This window comes from Hibiscus syriacus, unplaced genomic scaffold, assembly GCF_006381635.1.
Source record: "Hibiscus syriacus cultivar Baekdansim isolate YM2019G1 unplaced genomic scaffold, ASM638163v2 tig00111096_pilon, whole genome shotgun sequence".
Classification (NCBI taxonomy): domain Eukaryota; kingdom Viridiplantae; phylum Streptophyta; class Magnoliopsida; order Malvales; family Malvaceae; genus Hibiscus; species Hibiscus syriacus.
The window spans coordinates 859,144-886,872 of NW_024062981.1; the positions used below are offsets into that span (position 1 = coordinate 859,144).

The 27,729-nt window shown below is 35.2% G+C and overlaps 2 pseudogenes; both read right to left on the reverse strand.

The window, feature by feature from the left end:
- Positions 1-7,438: 7,438 nt before the first annotated feature.
- LOC120152950 lies at positions 7,439-11,057 on the reverse strand (annotated as a pseudogene).
- A 1,502-nt stretch (positions 11,058-12,559) lies between these two features.
- On the reverse strand, positions 12,560-24,786 carry LOC120152951 (annotated as a pseudogene).
- Between the last annotated feature and the right edge of the window lie 2,943 nt (positions 24,787-27,729).

Consider the following 27,729-nt stretch of genomic DNA (forward strand, 5'->3'; position numbering starts at 1 on the left):
AGTAATAAAATGGTAGCAATTGATGCTATGGATGTTGAACCCACAGGGATTATAGTGTTGTCATTAGAGTTTTTAACAATATGATTTACCAAAAATACGAGATGCTATAAAGAAAGTTATGAAATCAATATTGAAATACACCAATTCATGCTACAATGTTTAGAAAGCAATTGATCAGCTATCGAATCAAAGGATATAATATTATGACTTCCAAGTTTTATGCAAACAATGCACACTTAATTTGTGTGATCATCATTGATTAAAACCATTTGAACTACTTTAATAACTTTTGTTATTTAAATGTTCAAACTATTAACAATACTAATCAATTGGCTCAAGCTTTTCAATATACCTATGTTACTCAGAAACACCAATGCTCACAAACGTATATAGCAATTCGAATGAAACTATTTCTAGATTTAAAAAATATTATATATCTAATTGCAAATATTTATACTCACGATCATGAAGTTCAAAGCTCATAAAATAAGTATCCAAGTAAACACAAAATAGGATATTCATAATAAAAACCAGAAATAGTTTAAACATTCAATTCACTCCCTTTCTCAATAGAAGGCATTGAATGGTGATCTATTGACCACTGAAGCTCCTCAAAAAGTTTCCTTTATACTGCAACAGTCCCTGGCATATGACTTATGCTTCCATGGCTTGGAATGAATTAACGTGGAAAATGGCACTTTGGATCTCTTACAATCATCACACTTTTGGCACCCCAAGTATTCCCCTTTTGTAGCTTGGATGAGAATTTCATCGTCCAATAGGAAATGTCCACATTTCAGGTGTTATCCAACCAAATGAAAGCTATTGATCTAGCTATCTCATTCTAGAAGGTTCTCCCAATCGTCTGGAGCTTAGACGACTGCTACAGCATCCGATCATCATTTCATATTGCTTCGACATCAGTGCAATAGTTTTCAGCAGCAAAAATCAATTTTAGCCCTTAGCAACCCACAATACTCCTACCATGCAAAATATGTAAAAATGAGTAATTTTAATTCCAAAATACTCCTAAATATGCTTAAGTTCAAACTAAAACTAAGTAATCAAGGCTACTAAAAAACTCTTTTAGAGAGTTATCAATAACGAACGTCCAAAATAGAGTATCTTAATAAATAACAGTAGTAACAGACTAATAAGCCTTCATAACATTCTAGATGAGAGAACAAATGAAATATCAGCTAGTAAGAGGATAACCTCACTTTAGTGAGTCCAGCTATACTAAGGTATAGTCAGGTTACCTTAGTTACCTTGGTAAAGCATGGTCAGTACGCGAGCCACTTCAGGGCTAACTAGGGCACGAGGCCCAAACACTCACGAGGAGTGGGTTAGAAATCTCAGTGTTATATGGCCTTTGGGCCTTAGACATGTATGTGTAATTGCATCAGTTCAGTACATCATATATGTTAAAGTTTGGTTTGAAGGCTATGTGAGATCGAGACAATGCTTCAGTTTGACAGGAATTGTACTGATACTATGTGACATCGGGTTCCCCTCCATGATCTACTGATGGCTATGTGAGGACTAGTAGATTATTCTGCATGTTAGTGGGAATTTCACCGATGTTATATGCCATCAGGTTCCCTCGGTTAACTAGTGTTTAATGGCTATGTAAGACCAGATGGTACATTCAGATAATGCACATTATGGTTAGGGGTGCATTCAGATAATGCATAATATGGGTAGGTTTGCATTCAGATAATGCACATAATTATCAGTGTTGCATTTAGATAATGCGTAGTAGTTACATTCATTAGGGTTAGAGACCCCTTGAGAGGTGTACTTATGGTGAGGCCCTTAGCAAAGATTTAAGGGAAGCATGAGACCCTTACTTCAGTGATAGAATAGTAAAGCCTTAAGTAGGCATCACTTGATCTATATCATGCATGTACCTACTGCTTAGTACCATGTATTTAGCATGCTTGTGATTATAAATTCTTATGATGCTCTAGATTAGTGATTGTACTACTAGGCTTTGTAAGCTCAGCCTTCAGATGTTTTCTGTTGGCATGTCAATAGCTTGGGCAGTTCGTGGAGTACCATCACAGTTGGACTCCCAGCATCCCCGACAGAAAATTGTATTGTAGCTTTAGTGGGCATATTTATTCATATAACCTTACTCATGAATTCAGTTTATGAAACTTAGAGTTTGTACTATTTGGGTTTTAAATTATGTGTCACGGAGATCCGATTTTGTAAAATGTTTTATATCAGTTATTTATATTTTATTTATGATAACATTCAGTGTGTTTAAAAGGAAAATAAATAGCTCTTGAAAATCAGAGGTTGCCTCGGTAGACCAGTGTGGCACTTTAGGCCCAACCGGTTTAGGGTATTACAGAAACACATTCCATACGTTAAGCTTATGAGCTTAGTGCTACACTAATAAATGTATTGTACTACATGTATTCACTAGATGGGCAAGCGAGTGGAATAGGTGTGAAAACATGGAAATATTGATCTAACATGCTGAAGTGGGCATCAGGGTGCGGCTGAGGGTTCTGCATCTTGGAGGTCACACACCCTTTTAGCCTTTTTGAAATTCCCTCAGGTATTTGGGTGAGATCTGGAGCTACATTGGAAATGTACACCCGCCAACTTACTCTTTTGAGTCTTGGGGCTTCTGTGCCAAGTCGGCTACTGAAGTGCCTTGGCACTACCTAGGATATCCAACTGACTTTCATGTTCTACTAAAGAGGCTTGGGTATCCTAGTTGTTTCTCGAGTGTCAAACAATGTTAGTTTTATGTAATCTTAGTTGTTATTATTTCTAGCTATTCTGATATTAATTATTGTTATCACTTGTAGTTTTATGTTGAAGTACTAGCGTTATTAGGTCCCCTAAGTCTAATCCCTTAACCACTGGATTACTTATCCAAAATTGGCTGATGGTATCAATATTGCCCCTTCAGTATCGATTTTGAACCATGAGTATCGATACCCAACTTTTGGTATCGATATATACTGACTCTTGTATACTTATGGGAAAAACATTATCGATACTTTTGGTTAAGTATCGATACTCTGGTGTTGGGGTATCGATACCAAAATTAGGTTTGATGTTTTGAAAAAATATCTCAGTACCGATGATCCTACTGGGAGTATCGATACTTACCTTATATCGATACTCCCTTGAGTACTAATACCAAAAATGGCTACGAGAATCTGATTTGTGAATTTGGTATCGATATCACCACGATGTTTTACTTCTGAAGAACAATATCGATATTGTTCTTCTAATACCGATACTTGTGTCCAGAAATACCCTATTTTAGGCACAAAAAATACTAACTTTCACCCCCTAAATGTCTTACTAAGGTTCTCATTCGTTATTTAAGTCTTATGAATGATTAAGGGGTCATAAAAAGGCTTTTTAACATGCTGAAACGTCAAAAAATACAATCTACCATGAATATGGTTCATATCTCATGCAACCTACCAAAACACACCTAATGATCTACATGTGGTAGAGATGAGTTAGAAGTGAGTTACCTGATGATTTAAACTGCTGAGAACCCTCAAGAACTCAACTAAGAGTGAGCTTCTCCTTTCCTCTTGTTTGGAGCTTTCTCTAACTTCTCTCACTGAGCAAGAAATCAACACAAGTGTCATTAACTAAATTTAGAGGTTAAAAAGGGTTTAAAAACACTTCTTAAAGCTTAAACTCTCTGAAAAATATATTAAAACACCTAGGTCTCTTAAACTTCCACAAAACTCATTTCTGGCAACCATAGTGAAATGAGGATTCTTACCTTTAAAATGTCAAACTATGATTGTAAAGCCACCAAGTTATAACATTTGCTTGCTCCTTGAAGAGAAAGAATTAGAAGATGAACATGAAGAAAAAGGAAAAAGAGATGAGGGACAACATGAGATCGCCAAATTTTATGGAACTCATCTTTTCAAACTAAGGATGGTACAATCACCTCTTTAGTCCTCCTAACTTTGGTCATAGCATAAAATACCTTTTTTTATCATCCATTGGGCCCAAGTCAAACCTAAACCTAAGGTCTCTTGGTCCAATACTTCCTATATTACTAATGGATTTATTTCCAAGCCCACTCGGGTTAACCCGAACCTACTAACATGGGTTCGGGGCATTACATTTTTACCCCGCTTATAATATCTCGTATGTGCTGATATTAGCCTCAATTGAAAGATAATTTACAATACTAGGCCTCTAATCTTATAAATTACTAAAAATTTCAGATTAACTACCCGAAAATATCCCTTGAATATGTCTATCAAGTCATTTTAGTTTTTTCTTCATGCACAAAACCAGGCTTTGGAACTATTTTCAACGCGATTTTTACCCCTTATAATATCTCGTATGTGCCTATATTGGCCTCAACTGAAAGATAAGTTCTAATACTACACCATTAAACTTATAAATTGCGAAAAATTTTAGATTAACTACCCGAAAATACCCCTCGAGCATGCCTACCAAGCCATTTTAGCTTCTTCTCCATTCACAAAACAAGCTTTGGATCAATTTTTCAATGCGATTTTTACCTCGTTTACAATATCTCGTATGTGTCAATATTGGGCTCAATAGAAAGATAAATTCCAATACTACGCCTTTATTCTTATAAATTATGAAAATTTTCATATTAACTTCCTAAAAATACCCCTCGAACATGCCCATAAACACTTGCAATGTGGGCTTAAAACTCATAAACCTCATGTTCTAGGACCCAAGGTTCATAAAATACAACTTGTGATAAATTCAATTTCTCGTGGTATCCAAATATTAAATTGAGTTATCTGAAAAGTACTTTCACGTCGGACGTGTCTCGCGCCCTATATAACACGAGGTCCTTATACGCGTTTTGCGGAACACGATGTAGACCTACGTGGACTGTTTGAGGGTCATTTTTCCAAATAATTCCTGTTGGGAGTCCTTTTCTAATAAATGAATTTTAAATGTTTTTTTAATAAAAACGCACAAAAGTACATCCCCAAATAACGTTCTCCCTCAATTCAATCTCAAATCTAACGCGGCTTTAGCCCTCTTCATAATTTGGGACCAGTTCTATAAAATTTGAACCATGTTGGTCGTGTACTGGTGGCCCTATTGCTCGGACCATATTGATCGTGCATTTAGTGGAAGGCATTGTGCTTGTTTAGAATGGCTATTCCCCATGACTACATGCTTTCACGCATAGCATGGTTATGCGTAATCCCACATGCACCACTCGGCTCCCCATGTTAATTTCTAATGCCAAAAAATTGCCTTCAAACTTTACGTCCAGTCCCCCTCGAGTCAAGTGTCGACCTATGAGATACCACCAACGAGTTAGCATGCTTAAGAAAGCCGGTGGGGTTGGGGGACGAGTCAGACTCAGAGGCGTGCTTTTTTGCCTTTGTGCTCTCTTCCAAGGATGACGTGAGGGAAAGAGAAATCGATGACATTCTTGAAAACGTGGGGTACCCTTTCAAAGGGTTGTCAGTCCTTCAGAAGTGCCATGATCTGTGGGCCTTAATATGTCCTGCAGTTCATCAAATTTTACCTAAAAAAGATTATATGCTATTTGATGAAAACAGGGAAAGGACAGTCTAATAAGAACAAAACTGCAATGCAAATGGCAAACACTTAGAGCATAAATTAGGGAAATTTGTGAAGTGCACATGCACCAAATCCTGGTGTTTTGTTAGGCAGCTTGAAGAATTGAAGATGTTTTAGTGAAGTGAAAAATGACCCAAATGTTGGAAAAATGAAAAGATGGGAACCGTAGCTTTATATGTTCAAAGCTGTTAAAAGGGGATATTGACAAAGATAAGAGCTTTCCCCTAGGCACTTACTTTCAGTGATCGTCCTCTGCCTTAGATAGCTACTAGACAGAAGGACATGAATGCAGGCATATGTACACACAGCATCAAAAATAGTAACAAAAAGACATTTTCATATTGGAAATCAAGGAACAAAAGGATACTAACATAAAAAAAGGAAGAAAGTGTTGAGGTAGGTGTGGGAATTCCCAGCTTCCCATTATTATAAAAAGAAAACACTTTCATGTGTTGTTGTCTTTGGATGAATCAGGCTTTATGGGATTCTCTTTCAAAGCTTTCAACCTGTAAAAAAGTGTAAACGTCCAAACATGTCGTTTTAAAAACCTGTAATGAATTATGTAACCCAAATTCAAGCTGGGAATTCCCACCACTGAAAAAGCTTCATGTTGTACTAGTATATAACATCAAATAACTTTGATTCTGGACAAAGAAAAAGCTCTCTCTGCTCAAACCCCACACACCCTATCTCATTATCCACCTTGAAAACGGTTTCATTCTTTTTTATACAGGAAAGTGTGTTTTTATCAGTGGATTTTTATTTGGAGCTTGCTGTTGATTTGTTGCAGTCTTAAGGGTCTCTCACCTTCTGTCATCAATGCAAAATTTACAGGCCCATTCCTTTGAGGATATGAGATAATTCATTAAAAAAAAGTGTAGTCAAATGGAAAATTTTATCCCACATGTACTTTTTCAGGAAAAGAATATGCTGTTTCATGTCTTTTCCTCACAGTTTATCTACAAACTTCCAAGACTATTTTATTTACCTTGTAGAAAATGCTAAGTGAAATGAAACCAGTGGAGATATAAGTCTTGTAACTAGTTGACTTTAGATGTAAACATTGATGGGGTTAAAAAATAAAATAAAATTTCTTGGCTCTGACAGCTCCCAAAGGTTTGGTTAGGTCCAACCAAATACTGAACAAAACAATTGGCAGTAAGCAGGTAGGGTTATACCATTGCAGAGAGCACCAGCATTGCAGTCCTGTCCAGGCTTCAAATTTTGGATCATAACTGAAAATTTGCATCCTCAGTTGAAGAAGAATGGTTCAATGCATTCTGATGACAGTAGCTGAAGCATGGCCCATTGATGAGGCTATTCAGATTAGAAACCACAGAGGCACTGTATACTTGCCCTTTATTGGGATTCATTTGCCTTTGGCAGGCATGTTCTCTACACATGAAACTCAATCTTAACATCTGTGAATATTTTTTAATCTCAGTAAAGTATTCATCTTTTTACTTTCTTCTTAGATTTTCTTTTACTTTTGACGAGTTCAGGCCACTGTTTGAGATGATGTACTAAATTACTAATGATAAGGATAATCAATTCGAAGTTCAAACAAACTAGTTTCTACTTTATATCAGTAAAATGATTAGCAGCAACTGGGGGAAAAAAAAAGGTTTACATAAACCAAAGCTTCTGTTTTATCCATTAGTAATGAGCATCCATCACATCTCTAGCCTCCACCAGGCTTTTATTTTCCAACACTAGTACAAAAAGTAAATTGCCAATTGATTCCATTATCTCCCCCCCCCCCTCCCCTTTTTTTCTCCCATTTTAAAAAAAAACCTATCTGTTGTAATTTACAAAAGCATTTAAAAAAAAATATAGCCATCTGTTAAAACAGTCATCAATGGTAGTCAGGCAATGGTGTGCCATCATGATCTTCTGCAGTTAGGAATTTATTAACAATATACAGAGTTGGACCTGTTACGGCAAGGAAAAGCCATGTTAGAGAATTACAAAATTGAATTTAGGACAAGGATTTACATCCGAACTATTAAAAATAAAGACCGACCTTCTTTCGGGTTGTGGTCGACAGTGTTCGTTCGTCGGAGTCTCCCCAAGGCATTACTCACCAGTAAAATGGATTGCAACAGTTTCAGAACATGTATTGCAAGTATACGGATTAACAAGAATGCACTTAATACCACGTCGTCTTCCGGAACTGTGACACAGAATAAGGATTGTTAAATAATTCTCTCAAAAGAAACTTAGTTCAGTGTATTCATGTCACTGTGGCAACAGCTCTTCAGCCTCAATCCTGCCCCTGGAACAATTCATGCTTTTCTTGATTCGGCTAAAATTAATAGGCTCGACATCTGCCGAAAATACACTATACACCGGCCTATGGTCTGAGAACTTTGACTCTCCACGAACATAAGATAACTGGTAGAGCCCCCGTCCGTACCACAGTATACGATCGCACCTTCACAAATATCAGGTAGCTTATTTGTTTGTTTACGATTATTATAAGATCAATGGTTCATTGTGAAAGCAAAATCATGTCAGAACTTCTTCTCGTGAACATAAGGTAGATAATTCTGATTACCATGCAGGAGTTCTTTTCTCCTTTGGATGCCTATCCTCCCCTGCATATCTGTCTGAATCATTTGAGTACTTGTATGTAGGAGGGAAATGTATTTTGCCTTCGTTCCAGCCCTCGAAAACACGACTGTGCCTTTTCTCTAAACGAAGCTGGAAAACAATCAAATTTTCAGATTTCTCCAAAATCTCCATGAAAAATGAACATAAATATTTAGGATCAATCGAAAAGGATAAGAACATGCCTGGTCATTCTCTAAAAGCGACTTCCAATTGCGCATCTCAACTAGAGCCTTCGCAGAACGGTAGGACAAAGCTATCCGATAATTCAAATCCCCAAGCCATATAACACGACTGCGCCAAGATACCCAAAAGTTTATACCACAGGTAAGACATTTGCCTGAGAAGTATCAATAGAATCAAAACTTAACATATAAAGGCTTACTCATGCTCTAGAATCGTTTGGGGAGAATTATCATATCCCGTTCCATGATCCCTTGAAAACCTCGTCTTTCTGAGAATCTCCATAACATCGAAGTTTCTACGCAGCTCATCACCCTCCTTTTGCCCCGAGGTTAAATGACTGCAGACAAAGCAAAAGCTGGTTCGATGCAAAGACATGCTAATAGATATGGAACCCTGTAAAACCAAAGTAATGAGCATATGCTTCCTTATTTTTAGTTCAACAAAATCTATCAAACCAAAGAGTTCAAAAGGAAAAGCTGCACCTTGTTTCCTAGATAACCCATCAATCCTCGGCCAACACAAGACACTTTCAAGTTGCGAACGTCATCTCTAAGATCAATCTTCACCCATACTGTTAGAAATATCCCTACCATTTGCTTGCTGGCGACCAAACAGTACCTTGAATGCTCCATCGGCCTATTGCTTTCCTCTAATGCAAAAGATCCACCATAGGACATCGGATAATATTCGGAATAGTGAGCATTGCCTGGTGAATCTCCAGCTACATTCTCATCAGAGGAACCCCATCTTAAGTTAGGGTCATAATCACTTGGTCTATGCCCAAGGACAACACGATCACAAACACTGAAGCGATGGTCAAGCCTCGGCTGTGGCATTGCCATGTCGTTATTCATTCTCATGCTACGACCCAATGACTGAAATGGCCGGTGGTGAAAGAAAGATGAAGCTTCTAGCCTTGTTGACCCTTCAAAGTCCGCATCTAGTTCTACAAGTGGATAAGGGACAGGTGATGGTGTGTGGAAGCCACCACTGGCTCCAGGAAGAATGTTCAGAGTCTTCCTAATGAGAGCTAGCCATTTCCTAGCGGGTCCGTTGTCTTCAGTGCCCAAAACATTACCCGCATTTAAAGGAACAATTTCTTGAAACCTAAGAAAGGCCAAAATAAGGGATCCAAAAGGCTTCTGTCAATACCAAAAAAACTAGTTTGTTTAAAAGAATTGACACATTGAGATGCAGAATAAATCTGGATCGGTTTCGCATACCCGAGTACATAAATGTCAGCAGGAGGAAAGGTAGGAAGCCAATCTTCCATATTCAAATAACCAGGAGGTGATTTTCCAGCCACATTCCATGTAGCTACAAATATCCTATACCAATGTGGAACAAAGAAACACACTGTAAACCAAATCCGATTGAGAAACAACTTAGCACAAGAAAGCAATCAAGATCTAAGAATACAACTGTATACCTATAATCATGCACATCTGCAAATTGCGAGACATCAGGATCGATTTTACATCGCCGAACTTGATCAGAATGACTCTTGCTCGATCTCTCTAGCATCCATGTAACAAATTAGAAATTCGTGAAGCATAAAATTGAAATGATTGAAACAATATGAAAAAATTTTAGTATTGGTTAAATTAAAAATTCCTTAAAGTTGACACGAAGAGAGAGATGTGGTCCAAAAGGACCAAAACAATCACTAAAGTGGAGTGTGATTCCAAATCCAAACCTGTTTTGCTTTTCTTGATAGTGCATGCCTCCCTATCCGTGAAGTTGTGCCCCCAATCTTCAATGACACCTGAAAAAGAAGAACTACAAATCTGTTAAAGCTGCTCGATGTCTCTCTCTCTCTCACGCAGAAGAGTATCAATTTCACATATTCAAACACCATAAAAAACAAATAATGGACTTTAGAAACAGAAAACAGCTCATGGATCTTGAACTGAAATTAAAAACCATGATTCATGTTTTTGGTAAATAGAAGGCTAAAGATTTCAAATCCTAGAACCAAATGTATAATCTTAAAAACACATGGAATAAAACAGGGGGAAACTCAAAACCCAATCAAATGAATCACCTCCATGATCAACATTTCATCATGGAAGTCCTCAGCTTTACTCTTGATGTTGAACTTGAACCATTTCTTGACCAAAGTCTTAGGCCACGAAAGCTTCATCAGGGAAAAATACATTTAACATCAATAGCTTACAATACATAAAATGACATAAGAATCAAATGAGATTATAGCTTGTTTCAGAGAAGAAAAAAACCTTGCTCTTCTTGGAGTTCCCATCTCCCATTTTTTCACAGCTTTCATATAGCCTAGAAATAATTATGGTTTTCGTGAAGTTTCTCCTTCTGGTTCAACTATAACTTGATATTTCGTTCAAATGTAAACAAATACAAAAGATGGGAACTCCTTCAAAACAGGAATACCTAGAAATATAATGGGGAGAAAAGTGGGATAATTTTGAATGACAGCTTAGGATAAGAGAAGGGTAAACCTCTGTTCCCCCAGGTAATGAAGAGAAAACAAGTGAGGGAACAAAGGGAGTTCCATGCTTTTTATCATCAGCATTATTATTTCATTTTAAACAAGGTGAAAACAAGTGCTCTTTCACTTGTGAAGCGTTTGCAGCTCTGCCGTAGAAGACTAAAGAGATAAACAGAGAGGGACAACAACAACTACTTAGGAGAGGAAACGAAAATAAGAGTTTCTGAGGAACGAAACCAAAGATAAGAATTGAATGGAGTAATGAAAAAAAAATAATAAAAAACCTGTTCCTATTGATGTGAAGCTTTTCACCTGAAGGTTTAAAAAAACATTTGGTTTTGCTCTTTCACTTGTGAAGCGTTTGCAGCTCTGCCGTAGAAGACTAAAGAGAGAAACAGAGAGGGACAACAACAACTACTTAGGAGAGGAAACGAAAATAAGAGTTTCTGAGGAACGAAAACCAAAGATAAAGAATTGAATGGAGTAATGAAAAAAAATAATAAATAAAAAACCTGTTCCATATTGATGTGAAGCTTTTCACCTGAAGGTTAAAAAACAATTTGGTTTCACCCTACAACAGCTTGATAGCAAAGATCTTGTGGCAGTCATTTCATTGTTTTCCACCCTTCTCCCAGCCCTGAATTCGATGTGTTGTGCCCATCAAATCACAAGGTCCACCTTCTTCACTTGTGAACCAAACCCTTCCCATCTGGCATTCTTGTAAGCTTATTTTCACCCCCTAAATCATCCTCATAATAATATTTGTTTAACGAAGTAAAATGATTTTGTGGTTATTTAAAATTCGAATGAACATAACATCTATAAGAATGTTCAAACAATCATTATCAAATTATTAAAAATCTTTCGAAGATATATTTTTTAATCACTCTAGATAAATAAATAAAAAATTTGTTCCATGTGGATTTCAAACCTTTATCCTTTTTATTTTTATTTAAACGACTAATTAAACATGTATAAATAATATTAAATTACACGAAGAGTCCTTGTGAATCAGTTCTTCAAAGGGTCTTTCCTAAGATTTTTGAATAATTCAGTTTTCATATATTTTATATCTTCAATATCACATGATTTTTGAAATTAAGAAAAGATTATGTTTAATGATAAGTGGTTGTTACTAATCAATTAAGATGCTTCCCGAATAATAAAAAAATAGTAAACTACGCATTTAGTACTAAACTATAAGTTTTGATTCGTTTTAATACCTAAATTTTTAATTATTTTTAAATCATATTTAACGTTTAATTTTCATTTCATTTTAGTACTCGTTGTTAAAAACTTAACGCGTTTAGTACCTAAACTATCAGCTTTGGTCTGTTTTAGTACAAAAATTTAATTTTTTTCAAAACTTAATGTTGAATTTTAAACAGTGTACTAAAATGAAACAAAAACTAATGCTTTTTATGGTGGGGTATTAAAATGAAACCAAAACTAAACTTTAGGTATGATTTTGAAACTTTTAAAAGTTTAGGTACTAAAACAGATCAAAACCAATAGTATAGGTACTAAACTCATTATTTAACCATAAAATGAACTCAAATACAGAAAGAATTCCCACCAACAGTATCCCGGATGGAAATCTTTTTCCCCATTTATGGGATTCTACCCTTTAAAAACTCTTGCTAGTAATGCAAACTGATACTAAATGTTGCTAAAATTTGCCATCTGGTAACCTATTTGACTTTGATGCATTAAACGCTTTCAGCATTCTTTACTAAGCAAACTTCTTAACAAGAAATTAAGATTAATGTAAATGATTGTTGGTATCACATTGCTTTCATGGTTAACTCCATTATTACTGAAAACCACCAGCTATAAAAAGAATACCAGCAAGTGAAGTGCAAATCTCCACTGAAATGTTGCCTCTAAATGCTAAAAGACATTGGAGATAGTACTGAATTTGCTTGTACCTTTGCCAAGCCCCAACCCACCCCCCCCCCCCCCAAAAAAAAAATTAAAAAAAAAACCCTACACATGAACAGTTCATTTGCATGCGTCAACATCATTAAACCAAGGAGGGGGTAACATTTATTATCTTGTATGCTCTCCCCTTTTGAAAACTAAACAACTTTGTACTGAGAGCCGAAGCAAATGAGTCCATTTTTTGTCAAAAAAGGTATTAAAATCCCCAGAGCTGCCAACGAAAGGAATAAACAACTTTGTACTGAGAGCCGAAGCAAATGAGTCCATTTTTTGTCAAAAAAGGTACTAAAATCCCCAGAGCTGCCAACGAAAGGAAGTTGAGATGTTTTCGGCTGACTTTTCTGTTGAAAAGTCTTAGCAAGCACCGAAAGGTGCTAATAAAAAATTCTACTGAAAAATTTTGTCAAAAAGATTGGGTTTTTTGTTGAATTTTGAATAATGATAAAATCATAATTTAGTCATTATAATTTAGGGTATTTACAAATTAGTCATTAACCTTCAACTATAAATATCCTAGCTCATTTAGCTTCAAAACCATCCCAAAGCATTCTAGCTTTCTTCCAATACTAGAGAGAATTTAGAGAGTTTTTTGAGAGTTGTTTTCTCCTTTTTTTATCAAGAGAGAATTATCATTGTTTTCTCCTTGGTAGATCGAGAGAGGTTGTAATTCTTATTTTCTCATAGTGAAATTCTTCTACCGTTGCCCATGGTTTTTACCTTATATTATTTAGGGGTTTTCACGTAAATTTTGTGTTTTCTTTATCTTCATTTTTGTTTTCTTAAATTATCAGTTGCGATTTTGCTTTATCCGATAGCCGTCTTCCGCAACAATTGGTATCAGAGCCAGATTTGAGTGTATAATATCTGCTTATTGTCTTTGTGGTTGTCACCAAAAGGTAGATCCTCCAACATAAGAAAATAAAAAGTTATTACCCATTTTTTGAAGGTTCCAGAGAACTATTCACGATAGTGAAATAGTGGGAGCTATCCGTAAAAGAAGCTATAAAAGAAGCTATAGCAACGAAATTTGATATTGGAAAATTCAATAGGAGAAATTTCTCATTGTGGAAATTGAAGATGAAGGTCATCCTGAGGAAAGACGGTTGTCTAGCAGCTATTAGTGAAAGGTCGATGGATATCACAGATGACAACCAAATGGATCGAAATGGACGGGAATGCTATGGCAATCTTTCATCTAGCATTAGCAGATGAAGTATTGTCAAGCATCGAGGAGAAGAAGACAGCTAAGGAGATATGGGATCATCTCACCAAATTGTACGAGGCCACATCGTTGCACAATAAAAATTTCATTAAGAGAAAATTGTACACTCTCCGTATGCCAGAATCTACTTCAGTGACGAAGCACTTAAATACACTGAACACACTTTATTTTCTCAGCTTACATCCTTAAGCTGTAAAATAAGAGAACAAGAACGTGTTGAACTTCTACTTCAAAGTCTACCGGATTCGTATGATCAACTCATCATCAACTTGACAAACAGTAATGTCACCAGTCTAGTCTTCGATGACGTTGCAGCTTCTATTCTACAAGAAGAAAATCGGCGCAAGAATAAGGAATACATACAAGTAAATCTGCAACAAGCAGAAGTGTTGACAACGATGAGAGGGAGATCAACAGAACGTGGCCAAAGCAGCAGTCATAAACATGGTAGATCGAAGTCGAGAAGCAAGAAGAATTTAAAGTGCTACAACTTTGGAAAGAAGGGTCACTTGAAGAAGGATTGTTGGAGTCTAAATAAAAACTCCAATCCACAAGGCAATACTGCAAACACTTCAGATAATGGAGATGCTCTATGTTGTGAAGCGTCAACCACCGTGGAAGGTAGAAAGAGATATGCAGACATATGGCTCATTGATTCGGGAGCAACATATCACATGACCTCAAGAAGAGAATGGTTTCATCATTATGAACCTGTCTCAGGAGGATCTGTGTATAGTTGCAATGATCATGCCTTAGAGATCATTGGTGTGGGAACCATCAAATTGAAGATGTATAATGGAATAATTAAAGTTGTTCGAGATGTGCGGCACGTGAAAGGCCTGAAGAAAAATTTATTATCCTATGGATTGTTGGATAATAATGCAAGCAAGATTGAAACACGGAAAAGAATCATGAAGGTGTTCCGTGGAGTGCTTGTGGTGCTGAAAGGCGAAAAGATAGCAACAAATTTGTACATGCTGAAGGGAGAGACTTTGCTAGAAGCAGAAGCCTCTGTTGCCTCATGTAGTTCAAATTCTGCAATGCTATGGCATCAGAAACTTGGACACATGTCAGAACAAGGAATGAAAGTTCTTGTGGAGCAAAACCTACTTCCAGGCTTAACAAAGGTAACACTTCCTTTGTGTGTGACCATTGCATAACAAGTAAGCAACACCGGTTGAAATTCAACAAATCAAATTCTAGAGGCAAAAGTGTTCTAGAATTGGTTCACTCTGACGTATGGCAAGCACTAGTTACATCCCTAGGTGGAGCAAAATACTTTGTCTCATTTATTGATGACTACTCCAGGAGATGTTGGGTGTACCCTATCAAGAAGAAGTCATACGTGTTTCAACTTTCAAAAACTTCAAGGCGCGGGTGGAACTTGATTATGGAAATAAGATCAAGTGTTTCAGAACAGATAATAGAGGAGAATACACAAGCGAAGAATTTGATGACTTTTGTAGGAAAGAAGGCATCAAAAGACAATTCACAGTGGCGAATACTCCTCAACAAAATGGAGTGGCAGAGCAGATGAACAGAACCTTGTTAGAAATAACAAGAGCAATGTTAAGGGGTGCAGGCCTAGAAAAATCATTATGGGCAGAAGCAGTCAATACAGCCTGTTATTTGGTGAATCGAGCTCCATCAACTGCAATAGAGCTGAAGACACCAATGGAGATGTGGACTGGTAAACCAGCTGATTATTCAAACCTCCATATATTTGGAAGTATTGTGTACGTGATGTACAACTCCCAAGAAATCTCAAAGCTGGATCCAAAATCCAGGAAATGCAAATTCTTGGGGTATGTTGATGGAGTAAAGGGGTATCGCTTGTGGGATTCCACTGCCCGCAAAGTGATCATCAGCAGGGATGTCATCTTTGTAGAAGATAAGCTACAAAGAAAAGAAGACGATGATAGCACTGAAATGTCAAAGACTACACAGATACATGTGGAAAAAGAGGTTGAACAAGGAGATTTTTCTGAAGCAGAACCAGCACATGATGAACAATAACCTGAGAGTTTTGAAGCTCTAACAACTCGTCATTCAGATCGTGTGAGAATACATCCCAATTGGCACTCAGATTATGTTATAGAAGGAAATGTTGCATACTGTCTTTTAACAAAGGACGGTGAGCCATCAACATACCAGGAGGCAATAAACAGCTCAGATGCTTCACTGTGGATGATGGCGATGCAAGAAGAAATTGAAGCCCTTCATAAAAATAATACATGGGATCTTGTGCCACTACCACAAGGAAGGAAGCCAATTGGTAACAAATGGGTCTTCAAAATCAAGCGAAATGGTGACGATCAAGTTAAGAGGTATCGTGCAAGATTGGTGGTCAAAGGATATGCTCAAAAAGAAGGTATTGATTTTAATGAAATATTTTCTCATGTGGTTCGACTAACAACAGTTCGAGTAGTTTTGGCAATGTGTGCTACATTGAACTTACATCTAGAGCAGCTAGATGTTAAAACAGTTTTTCTTCATGGAAATATTGAAGAAGAGATTTACATGCTCCAGCTTGAAGGTTTTGAAGAAAAAGAAAAGAAGAACTTGGTTTGCAGGTTGAACAAATCTATGTACGGTCTAAAGTAGGCACCGAGGTGTTGGTATAAGAGATTTAATTCACTCATTATGTGCCTTGGATACAACAGACTTAATGCAGACCCTTGTGCTTATTTCAAGAGGTTTGGTGATAACGATTTTGTTATATTGCTGTTGTATGTGGATGACATGTTGGTTGCAGGGCCCAACAAAAAATCATATTAAAGAATTGAAGGCACAACTGGCTAGGGAATTTGAAATGAAGGACCTGGGATCAGCAAACAAGATTCTAGGGATGCAAATTCACCGAGACAAAAGTAATAGGAAGATTTGGATTTCACAAAAGAATTACTTGAAGAAGATCTTGTCATGATTTAGCATGCAAGATTGTAAGCCAATTTCTACCCCTCTTCCTATTAACTTCAAATTATCCTCCAGTATGAGTCCTAGCAGTGAAGAAGAGAGGATGGAGATGTCTCGAGTACCGTATGCATCAGCAGTGGGAAGTTTAATGTTCGCTATGATATGCACAAGACCAGACATTGCACAAGCAGTGGGAGTGGTTAGTCGGTACATGGCAAATCCAAGCAAAGAGCATTGAAATACAGTAAAGAGGATCCTGAGATACATCAAAGGGACCTCACCTTAAATGTTGCATTATGTTACGGAGGATCAAATTTACTTATCAATAGGTATGTTGATTCTGACTATGCAGGGGATTTGGATAAAAGCAAATCTACTACAGGATATGTGTTTAAAATTGCTGGTGGAGCTGTAAGTTGGGTTTCAAAATTGCAGTCAGTTGTGGCTACATCCACAACAGAAGCAGAATATGTAGCAACTACACAAGCTAGTAAAGAAGCAATTTGATTGAAGATGCTATTGGAGGAGCTTGGGCACAATCAAGAGTATGTCTCTCTGTTTTGTGACATTCAAAGCGTCTTGCATCTAGCAAGGAATCCATCATTTCATTCAAGGACAAAACACATACGAGTTCAGTACCACTTTATTCGTGAAAAGGTGGAAGAAGAAACGGTAGACATGCAGAAGATCCATACCAAAGATAACATAGCATATTTCATGACAAAGGCAATCAATGCTGATAAATTTACCTGGTGTCGATTCTCCTGTGGCCTGTCAGAAACGTAAGCAATATGAAGGTACAAGGTAGAAAGAATGGTGTGAATATATGATTGTTCCAATCAAATCTTCAAGTGGAAAATTGTTGAAAAGTACACCTGAATAATATTCGCATTCGGATAGTGCTCGACGTTTCTGTATATGGTTGAGTTCAGGAGGTTTCCCTGAATGAAAGTCCTCGGCCTGGCGACGAACAGCAGTAGCCTCAGCACGGAAATTACGACCGCTATGACTAAACCGACCTTGACGCTGGCGAAAATGACGCTGATATACACACCGATGCACACGAGGAAATCGAATTTATCGACGTTCCAGAGATGGCTGGCGGCATCGTAATCGACGAGGACGAGCATGGCGGAAATTATGATCGCCGACAACACTAAGAGGGGAGTGTAATGGAACAACGGTGTCAAGAACAACAACGTGAACATAACCGCAATGGACATGATAACGTTGGACATCGCCGTTTTGCATCCGGCGTTGATATTAACGGTGGATCGTGAAAATGGCCCTGAAATATACATGTCGAAAATGGTACGATTAACGAATCGAATCAAATCAAATCGAATAATAACGTGAATAAAAGAAAAAAAGCTTTACCAGTGAGATAGCAAGAAAAGCAAGAACCAACGATGTTCATGGATATTCCCCACGGCTATTCCTTCCTGCATATATGAAATTCACTTTTGCTCAAAAGGCAGGGACTAAAGCTCAAATTTTATCGAAGTACAGAGATCAAAGCTGAAGTTTTGGCAATATCAAAAAGAGAGAATTAGAAGGCAGCTTACGGCAAGAGCAATGATGCCGGTGACCATGCCAGTTTTCAGAGCCGTGGTCATATAACACCAAATTCCCAAAGAACAGTGGATTCAACCCTTTCTTCAGGTTTCCTATCTGCCTAGGGCTGTAATTGAAACGAGACAGATCGCGAGTTACTCGAGATCGACTCGATCAAGGCTCGATAAATACTCGGATAGAATGGACTCGACTCGAGCTCGAACTAGACTCGAGTTCTTAACGAGCCGAAACGAGCTACTCGATATTCGACTCGAAAAGCTCGTGAGCAGCTCGAAAAAAATGTTATATTATAATTTTAGATTTTTTAAAATTACAATATTAAAAATATATTAAAAATATTAATGATAATTATAAAATTTTAAAAATATATTAAAATTTCTATAATACAACTACCCTCAAATATTAATTTTTTTAATTAACTAGCCCAAGTTCAATTGTTACATTGTATATTACTAAAAGAAAAATAAATGTCCATTTAATTAAACACATGTTAGATTACATGTGTTTGGTTGATTTTTTTTCTTTATTTTTTAACTTTTTACTGCACAAGTATTTGACAACGTAGAAAAATAAAACAAAAAATAAGAAAAAACAGCCAAACAATAGAAAAATTGAAAATGGTTAATTTTTTTAAATAAATATTCTTATATTTATTTTTTAATTAATAAAAAAATTTATTTATTTAATGACAAATATTTAATATATTTCTAATGACAAATATTTAATATCAAGATACTATATTGTACTTACCTCATAAATCGGTACCAAGTCGATTAATTAATGTATTTGTAATTAACCTTAAATCCTAAATCCTAAATCCTAAACCCTATACTATAAACCATAAACCCTAAACTCAAAACCATAAACCTTAAATCCTAAACCTAAACCCTAAATCCAATTATATGATAGGGGTTAAATTATGCATATAAAGGTAACATACAAATTATGCAAAATGATGTTATGTGACTCCTAAATAAATCATTTGCATACTTATATAAACATATTAATATGCAAAATAAAATACACTTATCGACACAAATTTCAAGATGTTAAACCAAAAAATGAAGATGTATGCAGGATTTAGAATTGAATTACAAGCAAATGGCTATAAATAAGGAGCAAAGATATATTTCAGCCAAAATTGATGATTATTAAAAGTAATAAACAGGGTGTTCTTACAATGACAAAATCACAAATTAGCATATTCAAGTTGAAAAAAAAAGTGCTTTGCTGAATCCAACCAGTTTCACCAAAAACATAAAAAGACCTTATAATTTGAGAAATCAAGATTTAATAAGCTTATAATATGAAATTATGTGATAAACCCTCACACACAGAGTAAACTTCGTGTATAGAGAGTGCAATTAGAATAAGCAACCATTATAGAAAGAGTTTTCATTTCTGGTCATCATACATTTAATACAACGTTATCCACCCATAACTGATAGAAGAACATACATGCACATAACTAAAATTTCATGGAGCAGAGACGAACCCCAAGATCTTGTAAGGTTTGCTCAAACCGCTTGACAGCCTGAAGACCAGCAGATGAGCTTGCAGCTTGGACCATTTGCTCTAGTGCATAAGTTCTCAATATACCCTAAGCTAAAAATTATATCAAAGAAGTCAAAGAACTCTACGAGCAAAAAGAACCAGTAACACTTTAGAAAATCAAAACAAACCTTCTTCCATACAAAAAATTCCAAGTAATCGCCTTAGGTACTAATCAGACCATAAAATATTGGAAGTAAAAAGAAATGAAATATCAAAAGTGAGAACATATAGTATAAGTCAAATTAAAAGTTTTACTGATAACAGAAGTCATTTCTCATTCTGAATTTTTTTTTAGTCTTTGATGGAGAGAGAAGAGAAGAAAAACAGAAGACCACATGCTGCACATACCATATGCAAGGAACCAAGAGTAGAGGAATTATCAACAATTACTAAGGTTGAAGGCGCAGCAGGAACTTGAACATTGGATAGAGATATAGTATCTCCAGGATCGATAGCCTCTCAGCACTTTCAGGACCGATATGAGGTAATGAGCAAATCAGGTTCTTCAGCAGCCACAATAGCAGCTTGTTCAGATGATACATACCCATGCAGCCATACGTGACTCAACTATTCTTTTTGCTTCTGAAAGAACCTGCATAATAAAACTATAGACCAGTGAAGAACTCTAGATGTTCTTCCAACAAGCCTATACGCAAATAAAAGAAGGAAAAATCACATAATAAACAACAGTAAAATGTTCCAAATAAAAAAATATGCACCTCAGCGTCTTTCTGCTCTGGTTTTTGATATCCCACATCGGTGGTTATTGGGGGAATAAGGGGTAAAGTGAGTGTATAAAAGGGATGGGTTTCAACAAATAAATATTAACATGTTTTCAAGTTTGAATCGATCTCAAAATTGAGCTTCAATCGAGCTCGAGTTTTGAGTTTCAATCGAACTCCTGAATTTTTTTTGAGTTTGAGCCTTTTCGAGTTTGAGTCGAGTTTCAATATTATATTTCTAGTTCGAGTTGAGCTTGAAAATTTTAGGCTCGCGAGTTTTCGAGTAGAGTCGAGTTTACATTTAAAGTTTTCGAGTTCGAATCGAACTTGACAATACTTAAACTCGACTCGACTTGTTTACACCCTATATCTGCCATTATCACACGGTCACAATTTTAGTAAATAACAAACCCCGTCTTCTTGTTTCATCGGACGTGACATAAATAATGAAAATACAATAAATACTTGAACCACCCGATTGCAAGAGATTATGTGCAAGCCAAATAGGTTCGCTCACAGTTTAGCCCAATGGATTTTGTCGAATGCCAATTTGGTTTTATTACAACGAGTCTAAGTATATTAAATAGATTGTAATTGATGATGCCATTAGAATCTAATGAATTCACTATATATATATATATGTGCGCGCGCATATGTGCGCGCGCGCGCATGCATTGGGACCTATCAAATAGACCAGCAGATTACAGTGGGATCATATTGGTGGGGGCACACTACGATTATCAGGTTTGTGTCAGGCCTGACAACTTACCTAAAAAGGTAGAATACGTCAATTTATTTTTACCTTTATATGGACTGAAATCTGAATTTGAGCATAATAAAAGGGTAAAAACCAGAATTTGACCTTTATCTATCTTTTAGTTGAAAAGCTTAACCAAAAAGGATTAGAGGTCTTGTAATTTTGGAAAAAAAATTAACACTCTTATTATTTTTCCTTCATTGTGGCCCTTTAATTCATAAAATAAACTTAATGTAATTATTTGATTAATGTTTTTTTATCGTTTGATAGTTACGGTCTTACATAGAATTTTACAATGTTGACATAGCGGTCAACGATGTTTATGTGAAAGTTCACAATTGTTGATAATGTGGTGGATAACAAGGTAGATAAGTTAAATTGGAAACTCAAATATGACAGATGAACTGTCACGTCAGTACTGTAACGGTCAAACGACGAAAAACATTGGTCAAATGACCACGTTGTGTTTTTTTGAGTTGGAGGGCCACATTGAGAGAAAAATAATATAAGGGCCACGTTGATGTTTTTTTCAAAAGTACAGGGACCACTTTGGCCTTTTTGCCAAAAGTTTAAGAAGCTTACAATTTGAACTCCGTGATGCGTAAGATAAACGAGAAGACTTTTGAGGATGACCGATGTCAAAGGCGCCATTGCTGATATCCAGAAGAACTTCGGTCTTCTCTTGCTCTGTTTGTAACTTTGTATCCAACAAATACATTAAACTATTAACGCAAATAATGTACTTAAAGAGGGAACATGCAGTGGGAGCAGGTTTAGAGGCTAACTGAAGACTTCGTAAAGCATATGTTTACTATAAAATAACGGTTTTTTAAGGGACAATTAGGCACTTAGCAAATACTATTTTAAGACCACAACAACCCAATAAGGGAAACCCTTTCCTTATTATTCTTATTCTATTATGTAAAATGATAGCCCTTTTATTGGAAGGTTCTTTCTTTTACTTTCCGAAAGGTTACAAAAGTGAGTTGTTTTATTAAGGGTGAATTGTAAATCTAATCATTCACTTTCTTCTTACTCCTATTTTGGTAACTAAAGTTTACATTTTCTAATCTACTCAATGAACTTTCGGTTTACTTCTATTTTAATCACTCAACGTTGAACTAAAAATAGAATAGTAACATGATAATCATGTGTGTTGATGTGAATTACTTTTTATCGATATGGAACCCATGTGCCATCCACATCATTTTCTCTTTTTTTATTTCTTTCTCCAAAGATGAAAGTTTTGAAATTCCATCTATCTATCACGTGGTATTGCAATTACCATTCTCCGGCTTCTTTAACCATTTAAGATATCTACAAGCTCACCTTATTGTCTTCTATCACTTTATTAGATTAGATTTTACTTAAATCACTTTAAAAACTCATAAAACTCAACCCTACACCTGAAATTCATGAAATCCCGATCATTTTGATCTATAATATGTGGAATAAAAAATATAAAACTTGTTTCCTCCTTCTCCACCTCCCCACTATTGGAATTTGGAAGAAAATGCTCTATCATTTGAGAAATCAAACAGAATTCAAAGCTTTGAGGTCATTTTATAATTTTTAAAAGAAAATGTTAAATTACAATACGTTAAGTTTTCAACGGTAAAGTGATTTAAAATAAGAACAAATTAAAAGTTAAGTGAATAGATTAAAATTTATAAATTTTGTGACCAAAACGCTGAGTGATAAAAAATGTGTAATTTACCCTTTTATTAATCTAACACGCGCTTTTATTAATTTACCCTTTGAGTCATTTTTATCATACAATGATTAATATTTGAATAAAGATAGGATCTAATTATCTTAAATAAACATAAATTAATGATTAGATATACTTACGAAATATCTGGTGCCTAGGAGGAAGAAAAGGAAACCAACTCCCAAAACACCGCTCTCCATCTCCACTGTCAAATATCACATTTTACGACTGTAAGTCATTTTTTTAAACTAAATAATTATAAAGTGATATTTATTTTAAATATTTTGTTTATTTAATAATAAATTTAATCATTTAGTCGTAATCGTTGAATTCAAAATCTCTAAAAGTAATAATTATTCTTTTGATCATTGAGATAATTTGATTTGTAAACAATAAGACAACTATATACGGCTTGCAAGAATAATTTGATTTTATAATTGTATTAGTTATAAATATCGAATGACCCGTGACTAATAGCAACAATATGAGTATCATCACACGTCACATATTATATATTTCAAGTAATAGAAAAATACAGCCACAGTCCCAATAATTCCATTAATGATAAAGCTTTAACCTTCAAAAAGGAAAGTGAAACGGAAGAAAGAAAGAAGATAACCTCATGAGTTTGACCGAAGACAGAGTGCAAAACCGAGATAATGTCGGTAGATTTAGTAAAGTGATCAAGTCCTAGGATTCCATTTAGCTGCTGCAAAATCACCACAGTGGCTGCCCCTGCCATGAACCCTATTATCGTTGAGTGTGAAAGAAAATCCACAATAAACCCTAGACTGCATCAACAAAGTAAAAATTAATTTACCATGCAACTATTAGTTGAAGCTTTACTAATGAACTATTTTTACCGTAAAAGGTCTAATGAAGATTGCAGTAGTCCGGCAAAAAAGGTTGCAGTGAAAGCAAGGTGAAGGAAAAGCGATGGATGCTCAGCAGCGTTTACTTCCTTCCCAAACATGGAAGCAGTGAGAAGTGATGCAACAGCAACAGTCCCTACTGCTAAATCTCTTGAGCTCCCCATCATCGCATAAACCAGTGGTGGAATATAGCTTGAGTCTTCATTTAAAAAAAAGGTTACGATGTTCAGTAACCTTGAAGAAGAAGAAGAAGAAGAAGAAAGTTAATTAATGTAATCAAGTTATTTACGAAGAAAGTTAATTAATGTAATCAAGTTATTTACTTACAGAGGCCGAGAATGGGTGGCAAATTAGCAAGCTTAGCATAGCTTATACCCTGAGGGATGGCAAGGCTGGCGATGGTGATACCAGAGATGAGATCGGATTTGAAGAACTGTAAGCTGTAACGAGGAGCCCATTCAAGAATGGGAAACAAATATTGCAGGCCGAGTATGAATTTCTTGGAGGGTTTTTGTTCTTGAATTGCCTGAGCGGGTCATCCGGGAAGAAAGTCTCTTTGAGGGAGTTGTTGAACGACGTGAAAAACGGCTGCGCCGGAGGAATCGCCACTCGATGAGTGCATTGTTGCTGATGATCGCTCGTGGAAGTGTACACAAAATCAGCGTTGCCCATGAAATGTGTGTGTTTTCCTCAGTGACGATGATGAAGAAGAAGATAGGAAGGGACCCGCATGCATTTGTTATTGTAAATTCCTTGGTTGGCGCAGATCTTGTTGTTTTAAGGACCGAGAGGCAAAATCCTGGAAGTTTACGATTACCTTTAGTGGATTACGTGGTATATGCGACGTGTTAGAGTTTCATTGGATGGATATCCAAACGTTACACAATAAATAGGGCAGTTAATTTCTGGGTTCCCCCCCTCAATTTCTAGTACTTTACGTTTTATGAATTACGTGGCTTATTATGCAACGTGGTAGATTCCCATTGGATGTATATTCAAAAGGAATTGAGCTGTTGGTTGACACGTTATCAAGGGTAGTTAATTTCCGGTTATTAAGTTTTAATTAAATCGTTTAGTACCTAAACTATCAGTTTTAATTCATTTTATATCCAAACTTTTAATTTTTTTAAAATCATACCTAAAGTTTATTTTTATTTCATTTTAGTACCATGTTAAAAACTTAACATTAAGTGTTGAAAAAAATGAAAGCTTAGGTACTAAAACGGACTAAAACTGATAGTTTAGATACTAAATGCGTTAAGCTTTTAATAACGAGATACTAAAATGAAACAAAAACTAAATGTTATGCATAGTCTTAAAAAAAATTAAAAGTTTAGGTACTAAAACGAACCAAAACTGACAATTTAGATGCTAAATGAGTAGTTCTCCTCAAGTTTTATTAGGTTGATTTATGACGGTCTAATTCGCTAATTGATATATAGTACAATTTTAATGTATAATTTCATATTAAGGTATGGATTTTTTGGAAGTTATATTAAAAATTTATTGATATGAAGTAAAATTTCAAAGAGTGTAGAATCATATTAAGAAATTATTTAAAATATACAATAATTTAAAATTTTAAACAGTTTAACCGTCCACTAGCATCTCTCGATCTATCCATATAAGCAATTGTCTTATTTTTTTTCTCTAGAACGTCATTAAGTAAATGTAAGTATTTTATTTTAGGTTGACTTTTTAGACATTCATTTGATATATTGTCGATATAAATATGGATATTGACAGTGAGTATATGCAACGAAGAGATTTTACTAAGAACGTTAAAATAAATATAAATAATTACTTGAGCCTAAACCCTAATCTTTAAATACTTAAAATATACAGTTCAAAAAAATAAATACTTAAAATAGATTTAATTTAGCTTAACTTAATAGTGTGAGAATTGAAAGACCTGTCTTGTAATGTCACATGAAATATAGATTAGGAGAAACGAACAATTCCCCTTTAATCATACTTAATTAATTTTCAATTAAAATAATTGGTGAAAGAACCCTTTTGTCTTCCCTGTGTGTCATAATTATCGTGTTCTTTGTTTGTAAGTGTATATTTTATGTGCATGATTATGAAACGACGAAATTTAATTGAAGGGTTTTGTGGATTTAAAAATCCAAGTTGGTTGCCGGTGTGAAGGGAGAACCATAGCTTAGACAGACGCTCTGTTGACATAATTAATTAATCTGAAAAGATAAATGAAATAGGTTTCAGACATAAGTTCTTATGCTTCGAAGAATGATCAACTAGAGGTTTTTAATGGATACATTATCTGTTTCGGAGCTTTCAAAACAATTTTTCAATCTGTGTGGTATCTGTATATCTTGCATTGAAATTAGGGTCAACTATACATTTAGTACCTAAACTATCAATTTTGATCCATTTTAGTATAAACTTTCAAATTTTTCAAAACATACCTAATATTTAGTTTTCTTTTCATTTTAGAATCCCGCATCTAAAAACTTAATTCGTTTAGCACCTAAATTATCAGTTTCTGTCCGTTTTAGTACATAAACATTTAATCTTTTCAAAACTTAACGTTAAATTTTGAAGGGATAATAAAATAAAACAAAAAATAAAATTTTTAAAGGCATGTACTAAAATGAAACAAAAATTAAACTTTAAATATGGTTTTGAGAAAATTAGAAGTTTAAAGACTAAAATAGATCAAAAATGATAATTTAAGTAAAAAAATCATTTATCTATATGTATATCTTGCATTGAAATTATTGAGAAAAGCCAGAATTATTCTAACTTGGCCTTAAGGGCGTTTGGTTCACGGAATAAGATTACCAGTGGGAATGTAAGATTACCAAGGAATAGCATTACTGAGAATGTTGTATTTTGTGTTTGGTTGGCTTAGCAGGAATGTAAGATTACCGTGTTTGGTTAAAGGAATAAAAGATTATTAGAATGTATATTTGACCAAATTGTCCTAATTTATATTTGTGTAATATTACAAGTTGGAAAATATTTATATATTTCTTTAAAAAAATTAAATAATATTTATATATTTTTTACAAAATTAAAAATAAAAAAAAGTTTAATGAAAGGGTAAAATTTTATTTAAACCCTTGAACTTTATATAAAATTTTAATTATAGATTTTTTTTTGTAAATCTAAAATAATTTAAGGATAAATTTGTAATTTAACATTCGTAAAATTTTTATTATTCGATGACAGAATAAATATATTTTTGAAAAAAAATAAAAATTTAAGGGCATTTTAGTCCAAAACGCCGGTAATCCAACAATACCTAAGGAAATGGAGGTAATGACATTCCCGGTAATATACCCCAAAAAATCCACTATTGGTAATCTTACATTACCGGGAATAGGATTCCCGGGCTAACCAAACGGGGGAATGTGGATTCCATTCCCATGGGAATCCCACATTCCCCAATCCAAACACCCCCTAAGAGATATCGATTGGGTCGAATCTTGAACTTAATACAGTACTGTAGTACTTTCACCCCTGAAGAATCCGTGACACCAGGGGCTGATAATATATAGGGGTAAAAAATAAAATCGGGTCGTTGTGGATTTTTTTAGCCGCACTGATTCAGACCCGAATATATATATATAATTGGATCTTGTCTTCTCTAGAT